The sequence below is a fragment of the Lithobates pipiens genome, unplaced genomic scaffold (assembly GCF_037356315.1).
Source record: "Lithobates pipiens isolate NorthernLeopardFrog02 unplaced genomic scaffold, aLitPip1_a1.2 Scaffold_8, whole genome shotgun sequence".
NCBI lineage: Eukaryota > Metazoa > Chordata > Amphibia > Anura > Ranidae > Lithobates > Lithobates pipiens.
In genome coordinates, this window is record NW_027507903.1 from 200,284,564 (window position 1) to 200,304,959 (window position 20,396).

General features: G+C 42.9%; 1 protein-coding gene across 1 annotated transcript in view; it reads left to right on the forward strand.

The window, feature by feature from the left end:
- The window catches only part of LOC143962677 (V-type proton ATPase subunit S1-like), a 130,580-nt gene that overhangs the window by 55,178 nt on the left and 55,006 nt on the right, over positions 1–20,396 (forward strand). The gene's annotated exons all lie outside the window — the stretch shown is intronic.

A 20,396-nucleotide genomic window follows, 5' to 3' on the forward strand; every position in this document is an offset into this window, starting at 1 on the left:
GAACACACTGGGGCCAGCAAAATAACCTATTAAACTGTTGAGGTGCCTGTCTTGTTAATGGTCAGGTCTTCATGAACCCTGGTCATGAAAAAGTTAAAGACTTCAAGAAACCTTATTGAGGTTTCTACCATATAGCTTTTCTATGGAGTTATAGTAGTATATGTTGTAAACAGTTTCCTAGATAAGATCACAGCAACAAGCCTTTCCTGATAAATTCAGAGCAGGTGAAGATGGATACCAGGGATTAGATGTATATTACAATCTTGTCTTTGCCAATATATTTTGCTAATAAATTTACACATTGGGATTTGGAAGCGGATGATATGATGTAGTAAGCTTGTTGCAAATTACAGGGAGTCCTGTGACAGCTCAATATAGATCATTCAGTCATGGCACCATGATGTGCAGAACACCAGTGATTTACAACCCCACCTCAAGGGACATTAGATTGCAAGGGACACATATTTATTGCTGCTGCGGAAATGGCACGCTACAAATTACTATTGCGTGGAGAAATTCACTAACCACAAAAGGCACAAATAGCAGAAAAACCTTGTTAATGCTAGATACTGGCAACAACGTAGAAGTCTATTGAGACCAATTTAACAGTTTGTGATTGCTTTCTATGTAAGGCTAAATGTGTGTGCTGAGTGTTTAACAAAAACCTTTAGTATTCAGAAAAATGAAGCTGGTCCATACAACCACTTGCAGATTTTGGAGGGTTTATTACACCGAAAAGTGTGCAAAGAGGCGCTGTCACCTTGGACATTTAAGGCAAAGTGACAGTCTATAAAAAAGGGATCCCTTGACTAACCTGTACTCACCTTGCTAGCATTCACCTGCTGCTCCTTCCCCTGTCCTAGCTTGCGATAATACCTTGTCTGTTGCTTTTGGTTGCTCTTAAGTATCTCTATTTTTATTTGAAAAGTCTGAACAACTTATGAAAAATCGTACAGGAATTCCCCTTTAGCTAATACATCTGTGACACTGACAATGGATTTGGTGAAGCTACTTTAAATAGAGGGAACACCTGTCCTTTTTTATTAGTAGAATCTGTGTAAACTTCCAGACAAATAATATCCTTGCCAAGTTAAGTGACCACAAGTTTTGTCTTTTTGCCAGAGGTCGGAAAGTGTTTTTTTTTCTTCTCATTCACCCTGCATTGACGCTGTCATAAGGCTGTCCTAAGCTGTCAGTGTTCCTTTATTTCTACAAATACAAATTTCTTTACCAGTTATAATATTTTTTTGCTTTAATAAGTGATAAATAAACTTAAACTTAAACTTTCATTACTTGTTACTGTACTTTGGGATGGGACATTTATGTTGAAGAGCATTATGGGACTACTACAAAAGAAAGAAGTTGTTTTCCTTCAGATTATCTCTCACCAACTGAAACTCCTTGCAGCCTTGACTAAACACTCCAGGGAAGAAGGGAGAGGAGTCACTTATCTGATTCATTAAGTCATGTTTGTAGATGGGAGCTCTATACATAACCAACTGTGCAGCTAAAAGTATAAAAGGACAAAAGTCAGAACCTACAATTCTACCTGTTGTCTGAGAATATAAAAATTAAATATACAAAAGCAATATTTGATATATTCCTGACTTAAAGAAATAAATTAAATCAGAATATACAGTTTATGTAAAAACACTACAGTATATGCTCCTTTTGATGATTTTGATAAAGGTAAATATCCTTAAAGCATTACTAACCCCACAACAGTAAGATCAGTCTGTATATGCAGTAAAGCATGCTTGTTATACTCACTGGAACCTAAATTAATCCTCTGCAAACAGGCTGTTTGATCCTGTCTTGTCTGATTCTCCCCTTCTTCCACTGTCCCCAATCCACCTGCTGATAGTACAGAGCCTTGGGGGCACTCTGCACATGCTGTTTGCTGTGTATTGCTAGAGAGTTGCTGTTTTTATTTTTATTTTGTGAGGGTGCATTTGATCAGCAAAGGACAATCAGCACTGTTCAGACAAAGGGTCAGGAGTACTGCAGCCTCATAGGACAATCAGAGGAGAATAAAAACCCATGCTAAAAGCTTTTACAGGTGCTAAGCTGGACACTTGGGAGGATTTACTCAAACTGGAGAGTGCAAAATATGGCACAGCTATCCAATCACCTTCTAACTTCAGCTTGTGCGATTAAGCTTTCACAAAAAAAATAAAAAAAATAAAAACAGAAGCTGATTTGTTTTTTGCAGATCTGAACCAGGTTTTGCACTCCCCAGTTTTAGTAAATCAACCTGACTGCTAGAATTCACAAGACTGATATATACAGTTGATGAGGAAATGTATTTATCCATTTCTATTTGCCAAAATAATTGCATTTCCATGTTCTGTGTACTGTGGGACACCAGATATAGCGAATGCAGGGCCCTGGGTTTAGTAACACTTTAAAGCGGGAGTCCGCCGGGACTCCGCGTTTTTTTTTTTTTTTAAAAGCCAGCAGCTACAAATACTGCAGCTGCTGACTTTTAAAATAGTGACACTTACCTGTCCAGCGCGCCCGCGATGTTGGCACCCGAAGCTGATCTCTAGATCGGTACTCGGGTGCTGCCGCCGCCATCTTGGGTATGGGAATCAGGAAATGGAGCCTTTCGGCTTCATTTCCCGGTTCCCTACTGCGCATGCGCGAGTCGCGCTGCGCAATAAGGACGGTCCCCGCTGCCTCTGGGATCTGTGTGTTTCCCAGCAGGCAGCGGGGCACTTGCGGAAGGGGGTGGGCACTTGCGGAAAGGGGCGTAATCTACGCCCCTTTCCGCAGAGAGCTATCCCGGAAGTGGGTGCAGTTACCTGGATTATCCAGGTAACTGCACCCCCTCCCCCCTGAAAGGTGCCAATTGTGGCGCCGGAGGGGGGGAGGATTCCGATGAGCGGAAGGTCCATTTTAGGGTGGACCTCTGCTTTAAGTTAGAATTTTAATCTACTCTGCATTTAATTGGGTTATATGTGAATTACATTGTATTTGTGGTGCAATGTCAGTGCCTCATATGTTATGAAAGGCCAGTGGCAGCAACCCATGAAATGTTCTGAAGGTTTTATAGAGTGGTTGCTGGCTGATCTAATATTGTAAGATATACTGCATTCCTTACAGAGGTTGTGAAGGTGCTAAATAGACTTGTAACTGCTCAGTTCACTTAAATTCATGTCAGAACAAGAGTCATAATTGCTAATGATGGCTTGTGCACATTCAGAGGTAAAGTATTAGCTAACATGCACATCCATTAACCAATTTTTGCAGCATGGGGATCCTGGCACTGGTATCTTTTAGTGGAGGGTATACTGTACAGGAGAGGGGATTATGAAAGGGTTAATATCACATTAGGAAAGGTACGTGCAGGGCTACAGAGAGGTTTAGTATTTGGTTACAGGAGTTGTTACTGCAAGGGTTAGTGTTAGATTACAGGAAGGCTTGGGGGAATGCATCAATTCCAGTACCAGGACATCTCTGACAAAAAATCATGCTAATGCATCATAGTATGTTGTTACAGTCTTTGTTCACATCACATCTGTTTTTGCAGTAGTGAAGAGCAGTAAACTTTCCATTATAAATATTGATGAGGCTTGGGTTCACTGTTATCATGGGTTTGAGGCAAATCCTTTGGGTTTGAGATTCACAGTCCAATAGATTTTATGTGGAAACTGGTTTGGGTGAATTTCTTTTAAACCATAGTCTTCAAACCATGGCCAACAGGTTTAGAAGGGCCAATAAGCTAAGCGGGGTCTTATACTTTTAAAGGTAGGCGGGCACAGAGCAGCCATATTCTCACTGAATTTTAAACTATTATAGGGAAAGCATACAAAAATCTGACAGCATATGACAGCATAGAACCCAGCACAACATTTTTTTGCTAGCTCTTTTGCCAATCAACCCCAGGGCTGCCTTTTTTTCTTATTATTGGTGGCTCTTTTATCCTTCATTTAATTTTTGTACACATGGGCCGAATGTCGGGAGACATCGGCCAATTAAAATAAAACATTCAGCTCATGTGTTTGGCATCCTATCTGACAGAAGCCAGCTGTTTGGCTGGCTTCTGTCGGACGATCTTGCTGGAAAACCAGCAGCTGACTGACTTCCAATCAGCGCTCTCAGCCAAGAGAGCGCTAATCTGACTGTTATGAAAGGGGGGCATCCCTCTGTCAGAACACAACAGCCCGGCAGGGCAGATTGCTGTATTAACTTTGCATAGTTAGTACCGCAGCTGAGAGGTTTTTTTTTGTTCAACCCATTTTTTATTTTTATTTTTTGCTCAACTCATAGTGTGTACCAAGCTTTAGAGTAATTTGTAGCTGTTGTCGTGTCAGTGGCAAACTTTTTTTTTTTTGTGCAAGGTTTGCTTTAAAAAAATGGGGAAGGGGGGTATTTTGTTTTTTTTTAACTTATTTTAAGGGTATATTTTTTATTTCATGTTAATAGGGCCATTGTTGTAGCATAAACTGCCTTTTGTTTTGCTGCAAGGCTTCCTTTAAAAAAAAAGCATTGTTTCAAGAATTTTTTTTATTTCTTTTGTGTTTTTTTGATTTGCATATTATGTTTGATCTTATGGCCGAGCATTCACTTGTTCTTGGGGCTTCTTTTTTTCACAGCATGTGGCTGCATCATTTTAAAGGAGAAAAAGTGTAAAACAGAGCGTACCTAAATCACCTCACATTACATCACTCAAATTTACTACACTGCCCTATCCTTTTTAAAAGTTAGGCATACACCAGTTATGCCGCATAGACATGTAGCCAACTATCTGGCAGACTTAGTCTGACGGAATTCCCGCCGGACTGTCCGCCGGACTTTCCGAACGGGCTACTTACCCACACACGGCACTTTTTCAGCGGACTAATATTTCTAAGTCCGCCGGACTATCCGCCGTACTTTTGAAATGAACGGACTGGCCCACACACGCGGAGGAAAGTCTGCTCATTTTGAGCACGTCTCCAGGTAGCCGGGGCCAGCGAAGGAGGCGTCGCTGGCCCCGCCACCTGGTATGAACTTCAAGGGGAATCCCTACGCCGCAAAATCGGTGTGGGGGTCCCCCCTAGGTCCACATCAGACCCTTATCCGAGCACGCTACCCGGCCGGCCAGGAAAGGGGGCGAGCGAGCCCCCCCGATGATGTCCCCACCCATTATGATGTCACAGTCCCAGAGGATGCTGGGACTGTGACATCATAATAGGCGAGGACATCATGAATGAATGAATGAAATACTTGTATAGCGCACAATGCGAACTGAATCGCCTCTAGGCGCTGTATCCGGTGATGTCCCTATATAAGTCACCGTGCGCCGCGTCTCTGCCATTGTGAGCGGAGGATGCGACGAGGCAACATCTGAAGAGAAGAAGAGAAGAACAGAAGACGGCGACAGCGGCGACAGAAGACCGGGCCACCGCCTGTAAAAGAGCTAGAAGAAGGCGTGGTGGCCCGGCAAGAAGAACCGAAGAGGGGTACAAGACCCCCGAAGTCGGAAGAAGAGGGCGGCGGTGGTGAAGAAGAAAGCCGGGCTCCTCCGCTAGTAAAAGAGCTAGCAGAAGATAGCAGAGGAGTCTGGCGAGAAGACCCCCGAAGACGGAAGACCCTCGGAGCTGTGCAATAAACTATTTTAACCCTTGTGTGTTGTGTTTTATTTTTACTTTTTCCACAGGTGAATGGGTAGGGGTACATTGTACCCCATACTCATTTACATAGGGTGGGGGGCCGGTATCCGGGGGCCCCCTTATTAAAGGGGGCTCCCAGATTCCGATAAGCCCCCCCCGCCAGCAGACCTTGAAACCAACGGCCAGGGTTGTCGGGAAGAGGCCCTTGTCCTCATCAAGATGGGGACAAGGTGCTTTGGGGTGGGGGGGCGCACGGCCCCCCTTCCCCAAGGCACCCCCCATGTTGAGGGCACGTGGCCTGGCACGGCTCAGGGGGGGGGTGCCTGCTCGTCCCCACCCCCTTTCCTGGCCGGCCGGGTAGCGTGCTCGGATAAGGGTCTGATGTGGACCTAGGGGGGACCCCACACCGATTTTTCGGCGTAGGGATTCCCCTTTAAGTCCATACCAGGTGGCGGGGCCAGCGACACCTCCTTCGCTGGCCCCGGCTACCTGGAGACGTGCTAAAAATGAGCGGACTTTTCTCCGGGTGGGAAAAGTCCATTCATTTCAAAAGTACGGCGGACTGGCATACACACGGCGGGATTGTCCGCCGAAATGCGAGTCCAGTGGTAAGATTGGAGTGCAAAACTACTTTCTAAGTCCGCCGTACTTTTGGGTAAAAAAAAGTCCGCCGGAGGCTACACACGGGGGATTGTCCGGCGGACTTGAGTTTGCCGGACTTTTCCACCGGATTGTTTGATCGCGTGTACGCGGCATTAGGCATACCAGATAGAATTTGGTAAGAGGCGGGGCAGTTTTGCATCAGTGAGAACCGGGACAATCCCAATGAAGTCATGGGGGCAAATCTCGATACTACATTTTCAAGGCTAATAGGCAAACTATTATCAAAGAAAGGGCACAGTGCCACTGCCCACTGCCATATGGAACATTTACCGTATATACTCGAGTATAAGCCGAGATTTTCAGCCTCTTTTTTGAGGCTGAAAGTGCCCCCCTCGGCTTATACTCGAGTCACCGCTGTCTGACTGCCCGAACAGCGTGTCGAGCAGACAGACAGCGGCCATTCTACCTTTCAAAAGCCGCGCCTCCGCCTCTGCCTCCGCCTGTGATAGGCGGAACACTCAATTTCCCAGCAGTCAGTGTTCCGCCTATCACGGACATCGGCTCATCCTCGGATGAGCCGATGTCCGTGATAGGCGGAACACTGACTGCTGGGAAATTGAGTGTTCCGCCTATCACAGGCGGAGGCGGAGGCGCGGCTTTTGAACAGGGGAATGGCCGCCAGGGCGCCGACGAAGAGCGGCGATCCTGGCATGGGACGACACGGAGGCTCGGGACGGGACGACACGGAGGCTCGGGACGGGACGACACGGAGGCTCGGGACGGGACGACACGGAGGCTCGGGACGGGACCGGACGGAGGCTCAAGAACAGGTAGGCTGGACACACAAGGCTGCACGGACACACACACACACACACACACACACACACACACACACACACACACACACACACACACGGATGGATGGATGGACACACACACACACACAGGGATGGATGGATGGATGGACACACACACACACACAGGGATGGATGGATGGATGGACACACACACACACACACACAGGGATGGATGGATGGATGGACGCACACACACACAGGGATGGATGGATGGACACACACACAGGGATGGACGGACACACAGGGATGGACGGACACAGAGGGATGGACGGACACACACAGGGATGGACAGGCATATCTCACCCTCGGCTTATACACGAGTCAATAGGTTTCCCAGTTTTTTGGGGGTAAATTGGGGGCCTCGGCTTATACTCGGGTCGGCCTATACTCGAGTATATACGGTATTAAGCAAAAAAAATAAAAAATCTATTTTAAGGGTGTCATGGTAGAAAAAAAAGCATCAATTATTCAAATTGCCTTTAAGCTTTGTTGTGGAACAGAATGAATATCATGGACAGGATCAGGAACACCATATTGTGGCATCACATATTTTGGATGTGTAATTGATTTTTTAATCTGATTAATTTTAACGTGAAAAAAAAGGCTTTAAGTTAGTTTAGGCTGTGACACCTGACTGTTTTTGTTAAGCAATAATAGGCCTGAACTGAATGATGGAAATAGCAGTCTCATAGATCTTAAAGCGATAGGAAAGCTACAAAACACATTGTCTTAAAAGTTAACTAAAATGTCAAAACAGAGTGCACAAAAACACTTCAAAATCGCATTCCCAACATTCACTGAACCTCCACCCTTCCATAAATCCCCAGGCATGCATTTGGTAGATATTGGCTAGCATCAGGGCAGTATGCAAGCATGTGACAATGATAGAGACAATACTGGTTTTATCTTGCACTAAAAAATCAAGTGTATTATCTAAGAGACAATAGCCACATCTATTGACCTTTACCTGTAGAGTATGCAAGCAGCTTGGTTAGGCCTAAATATAAGAAGGAAAATGAGGTAGGTCTTATCCTGAAATAGTGTAATATCTGAGACACAATAGCCACAAATATTGTTCAGTGGCTGGACAGTGTGTAAGCAGCTTGGCTAGGCCACAAAATTAGAGGGAGAGACAAAGCATGTTTTATCTCGCAATAAACATTTGAGTGTTGAGGTTATTTTTGAGTGCCAGACTAAGCTGCAAACTTCAAGGATCAATGATAGACTTAACATGCGGCAAACATTAGAAATGTGACAGCTGAGGTTCAGAGCACTGGGATAGGCAGAAACCCATTGAGACACAAAGGAGGATTTACTCTACCGCAAACATGTCATGTTTGGCAGCTGAGGTCCAACTGCAGAAACATTGTGTGCCACCTTTAGTTTCATAGCTCTAGACTAGGCCACAAACTTGGAGGCCCAATGCAGGCTTTATCCTGTAGCAAAATGTACATAATTGTGAAACATTGCGTAGCACCTTTACAGTGCTAGAGCACTAGAATAGGCCATACAGAAAAGGTGACAGAAGTTGGTAATGATGGCAGAAATAATGTTTTAAGGGGGCAGATGACATATTAAAGATTAGTATGTAGAATCAGCCTCAGGGGTTTCATAGTAATTGGTAATCGAAGACTGGTAAAATTGAATAAAAGAGAGCAGGTCCACACTGTCAACAGACTGGCAGATACACATCTCTTTAAACTTCCCAGGCAGCATGCTGGCTGCAGCGCAAACCAGAAACTTCATTACGTAATGTTTAAGCTTTAGTCAGCGGTTAAGTCTGAACACCTGCTAGCCTTTGGGATCCTCACTTCTGAGAATGTCCACATCAGCTCTGGACCCTATATAGTCAGCAGCCCGGTGGATCAGGCACTTCCTGTGAGCTTAAAGCCCACTGCAGGCACCAGAAAAAATACCTTTGTAGTGGGGTTAGTATTACAGCCTTTTCCTCTACCCCTTAAACACATTTTTAATCCTTGCAGTATGGGGGAGGGGGCACTGCAGGATATATTTTAATTCCTGAAGCTAAGCTGAAGCAGTGGCCACCACCACTGCTCTTCCTTTCAGTTTTCAGAGGATCAGATGGAAGTTAGTTATCAGTGGGAATGATCTTGTCACCTACAGAAAATGTAATAAAAGTTCTTATGCAGCACCTCTGCATTTTGGGCTTCCTCTGGGATGGTTGCCGGTGATCAGCCATTTTACCCTTGTATCAAAGATTTATTAGAACAGTCACTCAATAGTCATCCCTCTATTTGATGTACTGAATACTGCGTCATATAGGACCTCCCTGCTCTTTAATACTTCCATGTGTAAAACCACTGGCTCTCATTTTAGACCTGTCTAACAATTTTATTAAAGAGTTTTGCCTAAATGTAATAGTAGCTATAACAAAATGGGGAACAAATATGTGGTTCTTTAATGCACAATAATTTACTTGTGATGATCTACTGCAAACACAGGGCGACTTTGCCTTTGACGGCAACAAGTTTATGCAGCTCACCCTAAAATGATAAAAAAGCCCTGCCAACAAAAATAAAAAAGACTGTATACCTCCCCAAAAGAAAATAAACACTGAAACATTAAACCCCAACACATTTTTAACACAACATTTTAAAAAGTATGGATAAATGTGAAAGAAAATAAAAAAGAACTCAATAAAACAACAAACACAAAGAAGAGAGTGTGGGGGCCCTGCAGATAAACACACAAAATGGTAGTCCTAAAAAGGAACTGGTGGGCCTTCTTAATGGTGTACATAAGAATATGTAACTCACACATTGCAATTCACAGTAATTTAGCACAATATAGTATAACACTATGGGGGTTATTTACAAAAGGCAAATCCACTTTGCACTGCAAGTGCACTTGAAAGTGAACTGAAAGTGTACTTGGAAGTGCAGTCGCTCTAAATCTAAGGGGTAGTTCTGAAATGAGTGGAAGCTCTGCTGATTTTATCATCCAATCATGTGCAAGCTAAAATGCTGTTTTTTATTTTCCTCGCATGTCTCCCTCTACAGCGACTTTACTTGCAAGTGCACTTTCAGTGCACTTTTAAGTACACTTGCAGTGCAAAGTGGATTTTCCTTTAGTAAATAACCCCATGTATAGCAACTAACATACCCAGACTGTCAGCTCTCCCTAAACAATTTCAAAGCACACTGGCAAATGGCTGCTGGTAACCCATCCTGTTATAGTGAGGGGTTGGCACAAAACAAAGCTCCTATTATTGGTCCGTCTAAGCAACTTATGGCTTAGGCCATGCAGTGCATTAACATTATGAAGAACTGGGCCTGGTAAATTCATCATACATTCACTGGGACCATAAACCTTGAACATACAGGATTTGCCTTAAACACATAGGAGCGGAAAACCTGGACATCATTTTTTTTCCTGATACTCTTTAAATGATGTTAGTTGCTGCAATAGTAAATCTGTTACAAGTTATAAAAAAAGAAAAACGTTTACATATAGTTACATATATATTTATTCCGATTGATAAAAGTCCATCTAGTCCTAAAATATAAAACCTTCGTAAACACAGTCCTATGCCTACAGCTGATCCAGAGGAAGGCAAAAAAAACCCACCCCAATAAAGCATTATCCAATTTGCTCCAGCATGGGGGGGGGGGGGGGGTTCCCGATCCCTCAGGAGGCAGTCATATATTACCTGGATCAACAATACCTGATTTTATTATCTGTAAATGTTAATATCTAGTTATTTTTGTGACTTTAAGAATACATCCTGTTCTTTTTTTTAACAATCTACTGAGCTGGCCAGAAAAAGTTCTTGAGGGAATTTATTTCACATATTCACAGTTCTTACTGTGAGGAGGCCTTTTAATATGTAAAGGTTAAATCCCTTTTCAACCAGAAGAAAAGTGTGCCCCCTTGTCCTCTGTATTGACTTAGTGAATATCTCTACACCAAGTTTACTATCATATACCCCATTAATCACCTCTTTTCAAGAGTGAATAAAATCATTTAAGCTAATTCTTCTTTATAGCTGAGCTCCTCCATGCCTCTTACCAGTTTGGTTGTTTTTCTTTGCCCTTTCTCAAGTTCTGCAATATCCTTTTTGTGAACTGGTGCCCCAAATTTACCGGATATTCCAGATGATATTTGTATACAAGAAATTATATTGATATCTTCAGAAACTGCAGCTTGGAATTGTATGCTATCATTGGGTCTATGATCTACCAAAATTCCCAGATCCTTCTCCACATTTGACTTTCCCCAGGTGTTCTCCTCCTAGAACATATGAGAGATGCATATTTTGGCCCCCAAGTGCATTACTTTAGATTTTGACACATAGTTGCCTTATTAAACAGTGCACTGAGGTGGGCTTGTAAGCCGGAGACACCCTGTAAAGATGACATTCCACTATATAGCTTGGTGCCACCTGCAAAAACTGAAATGGTGCTTTTAAGCTCAAACTATATATCATTTATGAATACAGTGCCTTGCAAAAGTATTCACCCCCTTTGTCACTTTTCGGAATTAACATGGATTGTTTGAGGATTTGCACAACTTTAAAGATTTTTTTTCTTCTGAAGCAAACAACAAATAGGACAAAATAACAGTAAAAGTCAGTAAAAGTCAATATGCATAACTATTTACCCCTTAAAGTCTTTGTAGAACCAAGGTCATAGAGATCAACTCTCTATGATCTTGCCACATCTTTTTTTTTCTCTATTTTTTCCCATCCCTCCTTGAAAAACTGCTCCAGCTCCTTCAAGTTGAATGGTTTGAGCTTGTGAACAGGAATCTTTAAGTATGACCACAGATTTTTTATTGGATTGAGGTCTGGGCTTTGACTATGCCATTCCAACACATTTACATGTTTTGCCTTAAACCAATCAAGTGTTGTTTTAGCAGTGTGTTTGGGGTCATTGACCTGCTGGAAGGTGAACCTCCATCCTAGCCTCAAATCACACAGGTTTTTCTCAAGAATATCCCTGTATTTAACACCATCCATCTTTCCCTCAACTCGGACCAGTTTCCCAGTCCTGACTACTGAAAAACATCCCCACAGCATGATGCTGCCACCATCATGTTTCACTGTGGGGAGGTGTTCTTTGGTTGATGTGATGTGTTGGGTTTCCGCAAGACATAGCATTTTCTTTGATGGCCAAAAAGTTAAATTTTAGTCTCATCACACCAGAGCACCTTCCTCCATACATTTTGGGAGTCTCCCACATGCCTTTTCACAAACTCAAAAGGTTCCGTTTTGTTTTTTGCTGAAAATAATGGCTTTCTTCTGGCCAACTCTGCCATAAAGCCCAACTCTATGGAGCGTACAGCTTATTGTCATCCTATGTATGGATACTCCAGTCTCTGCTGTGGAACTCTGCAGCTCCTCCAGGTCTCTGTGCTGAATCTCTGATTAATTCCCTCATTGCCCGATCCGTGAGTTTTGGTGTGCGGCCATCTCTTGGCAGGTTTGCTGTTGTGCCATGTTCTTTCCATTTGGTTATCATAGATTTGATGGTGCTCATAGGAATCATCAAAGATTTGGATATTTTTTATAACCTAACCCTGACTTGTACTTGTACAACATTGTCCCCTACTTGTTTGGAGAGTTCCTTGGTCTTCATGGCAGTGTTTGGTTAGTGGTGCCTCTTGCTTAGGTGTTGCAGCCTCTGGGTCCTTTCAAAAAGGTGTGTATATGTAATGACAGATCATGTAACACTTAGATTGCACACAGGTGGACATCATTTGACTAGTTATGTCACTTCTGAAGGTAATTGGTTGCACCAAAGCTTTTTATGTGCTTCATAACAAAGGGAGTGAATGCATACGCACATTATCAGTTTTTTATTTCTGAAAAATAGTTTTATGTATATATTTTTCTAATTTTACTTCACCAACTTAGATTATTGTGTTCTGATCCATCACATATAATTCAGATTAAAAAAAACGTTGAACTAAAGGCTGTAATGTAATGTAAGGGTCCCAACACTGAATCATGGGGTGCCCCACTAATAATCTTAGACAAGTATAGACTATGAATCGTTAACCACTACTCTAAATATAGTCAGTCAGTTTTCTATCCATTTACATTTTTCTAAACCTGTAGAATGTAATCTGCACATTAGCCATGTGTCAGGAACTCTGTCAAACATTTTTCAAAATCCAAGTATACTGTATCCATAGCCAATTTTTTTGTCTAAGCTTTTCTTACTTCCTCATAAAAAGAAATCAGGCTATTGTTTTCTAGCAAAAACTCTTTTATGTGGTATTTTATTAAAATCTCCACTAACCATTATGTTATTGCTTTGTCAAGACTTTGATCCCTTTTTATTTTTGGAAACCACATTGTCCTTGTGCAAATGCAATGGTACCACGCCAGTCATTAAAGAGTCTCTACACATTACAAACAATGGCTGTGAAATAGCAGAGCTCACCACCTTGAGGCAACTTGGATATATACCATCTGGTCCAGGTGCATTATTCACCTGTATTTTATCTAAATATTTCTGGACCATATCAGTTTTGAGCCATTGGGGTTCATTTAGGGCTATATCAATACAATCCCCATTATGGACTTAAGCTCCCCATTTTTCTTTGCATACACAGAGGTAATTAATACATTTTCCTTCTCTTTGTCTCCAGTCACCAACTCTTGTAAAGCACCTACAGTGGTGTGAAAAAGTGTTTGCCCCCTTCCTCATTTCCTGTTCCTTTGCATGTTTGTCACACTTAAGTGTTTCGGAACATCAAACCAATTTAAACAATAGTCAAGGACAACACAAGTAAACACAAAATGCAATTTGTAAATGAAGGTGTTTATTATTAAAGGTGAAAAAAAATCCAAACCATCATGGCCCTGTGTGAAAAAGTAATTGCCCCCCTTGTTAAAACATACTATAACTGTGGTTGTCCACACCTGAGTTCAATTTCTCTAGCCACACCCAGGCCTGATTATTGCCATACCTGTTCACAATCAAGGCATCACTTAAATAGGAGCTGCTTGACACAGTAAGGTCCACCAGAAGATCCTTAAAAGCTACACATCATGCCGAGACCCAAAGAAATTCAGGAACAATTGAGAAAGAAAGTAATTGAGATCTATCAGTCTGGAAAGGGTTATAAAGCCATTTCCAAAGCTTTGGGAATCCAGCGAACCACAGTGAGAGCCCTTATCCACAAATGGCGAAGACATGGAACAGTGGTGAACCTTCCCAGGAGTGGCCGGCCGCCCAAAATTACCCCAAGAGCGCAGCGACGACTCATCCAAGAGGTCACAAAAGACCCCACAACAACGTCCAAGGAACTGCAGGCCTCACTTGCCTCAGTTAAGGTCAGCGTTCATGCCTCCACCATCAGGAAAAGACTGGGCAAAAATGGCCTGCATGGCAGAGTTCCAAGGAGAAAACCACTGCTGAGCAAAAAGAACATCAAAGCTCGTCTCAATTTCTCCACAACACATCTTGATGATCCCCAAGACTTTTGGGACAACATTCTGTGGACCGATGAGACAAAAGTGGAACTCTTTGGAAGGTGTGTGTCCAAGTATATCTGGCGTAGAAGGAACACTGCATTTCATAAAAAGAACATTATACCAACAGTAAAATATTGTGGTGGTAGTGTGATGGTCTGGGGCTGTTTTGCTGCTTCAGGACCTGGAAGACTTGCCGTGATAAAAGGAACTATGAATTCTGCTGTCTACCAAGAGATCCTGAAGGAGAATGTCCGACCATCTGTTCGTGTACTCAAGCTGAAACGAACTTGGGTTCTGCAGCAGGACAATGATCCTAAACACACCAGCAAGTCCACCACCGAATGGCTGAAGAAAAACAAAATGAAGACTTTGGAGTGGCCTAGCCAAAGTCCTGACCTGAATCCTATTGAGATGTTGTGGTATGACCTTAAAAAGGCCGTTCATGCTCGAAAACCCTCTAATGTAACTGAATTAGGACAATTCTGCAAAGATGAGTGGGCCAAAATTCCTCCAGGACGCTGTTAAAGCCTCATTGCACGTTATCGCAAACGCTTGGTTGCAGTTGTTGCTGCTAAGGGTGGCCCAACCAGTTATTAGGTTTAGGGGGGCAATCACTTTTTCACACAGGGCCATGATGGTTTGGATTTTTTTTCACCTTTAATAATAAACACCTTCATTTACAAATTGCATTTTGTGTTTACTTGTGTTGTCCTTGACTATTGTTTAAATTGGTTTGATGTTCCGAAACACTTAAGTGTGACAAACATGCAAAGGAACAGGAAATGAAGAAGGGGGCAAACACTTTTTCACACCACTGTACATGCTCAGACCTGACCTTTTTACTATTCATTTATTATTATTATAATATTAATTAATTAAAACATTTGAATAATGTTTGGGACTTTGTCCTACTCTCTTTTTCAAACTATTGTTCACATTTATATGTTGTAAATGCTCTTTTTTATTATTTATAGCGTCTCTAACTTTGGACGTGAGCAACTTAGTTTTTTTTTTTAGCCTATTGAACGTATTGCCCACAGGAATAAATAAAACAATGTGTTTGCATACAGTCAATTTGAAGCATTCCCATTTTTGTTCTGCATTGCTTAATGTAAATTGCCTCCGAGTCTAAATATTGGACAGCAACCCACATCTTTGGAATTTTTTTCTCTCTTAAAAGTAAGTGTTTTTATCTTTCAAGTATGTGCCTATTGTTTACAGTTTACATTAAATTAAATCATGTTATAGTCACTGCTACCCGGATGTTCTTTTATATGAACATTAGTATTACGCCCTACAGTGTCTGAGATTAAGGGGTCAAGCAGAGGATCATTTCTAGTTGGGGCTTCTATAAACTATACCATAAATAGCTGTAATGTAGTGTAGCTGTAATGTAGGAGTAGCACTTGTAAACAAATGTTACCTGGGTAAACGGGTAATACTGTCTTCCATGAACTGGTTTTAATAAACAGAAAAACTCAAGAATGTTGTCTAAATCTGAACTTCTGTAAAAAAAACAAAATTCGTTAGTAATACATGCTGCTTACCATGTACATCTTAAATGGACCCATTCATCAACTGGCATTACAATTCGCCTTTGAACTCTGCATTTATTTACAGGAAATAAAAATAGTTCTGCATGCATCTTGCATTTTCTTCCTGTGGTTTTCATATATGTTACCCTGCAGATGAGGTCTTATGTTCCTCATAAATAATGCCGTGTACACACGACCGGACTTTCCGGCAGAATAGGTCCGACGGAATAATTTAGTCGGATAGTCTGTTCGTGTGTAGGATAGTCTGATCATTTTTCTTTAAAACATTCCGTCAGACCTAGAAATAGAACATGTTTCAAATCTGTCCAACGGACTCAGTTCCTATCGGGAAAACCGTTCGTCTCTATGCTGGTCCGATGGACCAAATACGACGCAAGGGCAGCTATTGGCTACTGGCTATTGAACTTTCTTTTCTAGACCATCGTACGTCATCACGTTCAAAACAAACAAATTTTAGTCCGCTCATGTGTATGCAAGTCCATCCGTTCGGAAGTCTGTCGTAACTCCATCGAAAGTCCGTTGGGAAGACCTTTTCTGACGGAAAGTCCAGTCGTGGGTACGCCGCATAAGTAGGCATTGATTTATAAGTAGGCATTGATTTATTTGCCATTGTCTATAGGTTTGATATTTTATTATATTCAAGAGTGGCCACAAGATTTTTTTTGTTAACACTCAAGTCATATAGGCCTCCATAGTAAAAATAACATACAAGGGCAAGATGCTTCATAAGTGTGCTGCATTCTAACACAAGAAAATGTAATAATGTTGTGTGAATTCTGTAACAAAAAATGGGTTCTAGGCATGTGTCAGTTCTTGTTTTATGAGCAGAGGATAGCAATGCTGGGGCTTGTACACTTATAAACAGTTGATATCAATGCTGGGAACTGCAGTCCATCAGAGACTGTACAAAAATGCCAGGCCTTGCAATAGATACATGATAATAGTGATAATATTTGTAGTTTCACAGAGACTGAACAGTTAGACTTGTAGAACCATGGACATAGATTGCTAGGATTTCAATAACTGTATGCATGTCTGATGACAAATCTGAGACTTCTGTAGACACTGGATAATACTGCTGAGACTTGTAGCCCCACAGATAGTAGATAACAAATCTGAGCATGTAGCTCTATAGACAGCAGGTGGCAATGATTGTACCTTTAATCATGCAGATACTGGATAGCATTACTGGGGTTTGCAGTCCTGTAGACACTGGACAGCAACGCTGAGATCTATACCCCTAGAAATGCTAGTTACCAATGCTGGATTGTAGGACTATAAACATGGGGTGGCAGTGTTGGGACATATAGTAATACAGACATTGTATAGTAATGCTGGGACTTACAGTCCTGCAAACATTGGATAGCACTCTTAAAACATGTAAGCCTATAAATGCTGAACAGCAATTTTGGATTGTGTACACTACAGATGCTAGATAGCAATGTTTGGACTTCTAGTACTACAGAAGCTTCTTAACATTGATGGGACTGTCTGACACAGAGAAGCCCTTTACTCTATCTGTAACATTGTAAGTCTTAAGAATTACTTTAAGGTCTTAGGAATTACCTTAAGGTTATTGCTCTAAAAGAAACAAGTTAGAGCAATGACCTAATTTTAATGGTACTTTGTTCCATATCATATCTAAGAGGAAATTCAAATAGCTGCTGTTGAACCTAGAATATCAGTAGATAAACTTATTTCAGTGTGAAAATAATACAACAGCCTTAGATGATGACAGTTTTGATGGATGATAATGGCTTATTTGGCTCTACAGTGTTACTTATCTCTGTATAGTGTCAAAGATGTCCTTAGTGACTGTGTCTTAATGAATGAACTTCTCTGGGTTCAAGGTAGTTGAGTTTAGTTGGGGTTGATAAACTGTGGCTCATGACCCAACCAGTAATAGTGACATTAAAGGTGATTACTGATGACCATAAAATCTTTTCCATAGTTCCACCTACTAGCAGATCATGACTTAGCAAATAATAAGTGGCTGGTCTGTCAGCAGAATTTTGGATCTTTTACTTTAGTTTTGCAATTAGCTACCCATATTCATCCATTTACCCACCAGAACAATTCTTTGCCTCTACTCACTATACAACTGGATTCCACATTGTTTAATATGAAATACAAAGCCCATGGACTTTGGATGTTTAGATAAGCTAATAATAAAGTTTGCTTGATTATGTTGATAGTGTTATATACATTGTGATATGTTGGGGATTTGTAGCTCAGTGGTAGTGCCAAAACAGTGAGTTTACTCCATGGCAAAAATAGTTTTCAGGGCTTTCGTGCCCACTTTTATTTTTTAGAATGTCAAAAGTTCATACAGGTATGTCTTCCCACGCAGGGGATCCTCACCATCAATACAAACCAAACACAAAATTTTGCCACCAGGCTCTCTTGGCAGCTTTACTGCGCAGATCAGTACCTCTTGGCCCTCCTGACCATTAGTACATTTTAATCCTACTGACCATCAAACACGTCCCAGTGTTCATGCTCAATAGCTGTACCAGGACAGCAAGGTGCATATGAGCATCTCTCACGGCTCCTTTCACACACTGACCCCCTCGTGAGGGTGGGTGCCTGAGCTCTAACTCTGGCTCTCATATGAAGCCAGAAAAAGAGGGGGGACTTTGGGACTTTAAATGAAGCATGTACCTAGACGCAAAAAGCACAGTAACATAACATGGAGGCACAAATGGTGTCATGCCCACTATTGACATCCATGTTCACATGATATAGCACAAAACATAGTTGGTAAAGTTGCAACGTAGTCAGAAAGGAGTAAAGTACCTTTTAATCCTCCTGACCATCGAGCACGTCCTAGTGTCCATGCACTAACGCTCCCTCCACACACTGACCCCCTCAGGAGTGTGGGTACCTGAGTTTTAACTCTGGCTCTCATATGAAGCCAGCACACATCTGTACCATTAGAGTATATGGCCTGGAGCAAAAGTGCAACTTGGAGGAGGGCCAGCATGACTGGGGTGGGCAGTTGAGGTGGAGAGAATAGTGGTATGATAGGGGGAGGTATTAATCCACTTACCTGGATTGGTGGGTCCCGAGGGATGGGGGTGTCCTGTAGGGTGTAGAGGGTCTTGTCGGAGATTCTCATAGAATCAGGAAGGTTTCTCTTTGCCTGCTGGGAAGGGACAAAAGATAGGGACATGAGGGTTCTGGATGTTCTGTTTTCCCAGCTCTGTGCTGAGGCTGTGGCCAGAGGCTCTGGGTGGCTCCAGGCTACAGTTGTTGACTTACTACAGGAGGCCAGTCAGGCCTCTACTGATCTGTCTCCTGGCCCCTCATCGGCCAAGCGTAAGCCTGCTTAGCCAGTGTGTGAATCGGGAGGAACCCCCATCCATGGCGGACCTGGGGTGGGGGCTCTACAGCTACAGCCTGCTCCTTCTAACCTCTAATTGCCTGAAGGACCATTCAGCCGGCTCTACAGGCTCTCCGCCTGCAGCGAGTGTGGCCTGGCATAGGAAAGTTAGTGCGGCAGGTGCTGGCCTGGTTCCAGGAGTAGCCAGGGCCCCCTGTGTCAGAAGACATGGACGGCAGTGATCCCCAGTGATGGTCTGGAATAGTGCAGCGGTTGGCGCCGTTGCTACGACTCTTGGGGTTTCCCCTTCCCTGCTTAGAGCTCAGAATGGGAGTTTGCTGGACAAGGCCCGGGGCTCTGGTATGGCGCGGGTGGATGACATCATCGGGAGGTGTCTGCCAGCTCCTGGGGCCAGATTGATTCTTCCTGTAAGGCCGGAACACAGGGGGACTACCAGGAGAGATGAAGACTGCCTGTCTGATGGGGAGATCAGCGGCTCTGAGGAGGGGAGATACCCGAGGTGGCGCAGGGAGCTGGAATTGTGGCTGGATGTCCTGTTGGGCAGCAGCAGCCAGGTGAGCTTGCTGTGTCTTTCATTCCTTTATCTCTTCCCACTGCTATCTCTACTGTAGGGGGCTCCAGGGGTGTGTTGGGGGGCTCTGGAGGTGCTGAGATGCAGGGGGAGGCAACTTCTATGGGGGTGACAGTGTATGTTCCTCTCTCCTTTCTTTGGCAGTGTCCTAGGGTGTGGAAGGGGGTTATACATACTTTGCTGGCAGGCCTTAGGGAGGTGCTGGCACGCTGTGAGGCTGAAGTGTGGCCTTTGGCTGGTTCATCGCCGGTGAATGGGGCTATGGGGACTTTGAAGGCGGTGCTGGATAAAATAATGGAGAATAAGGGGTGTTAGGCCCATCTGGAGGTATGGGTGTCCCTTCCCTTCCTAATAAAACAATGGTTTTAAGTTGGTTGTATCTGGTAGGAAGCAAGTTGTAATTGTCCCTGAGTCGGTGTAAGTTG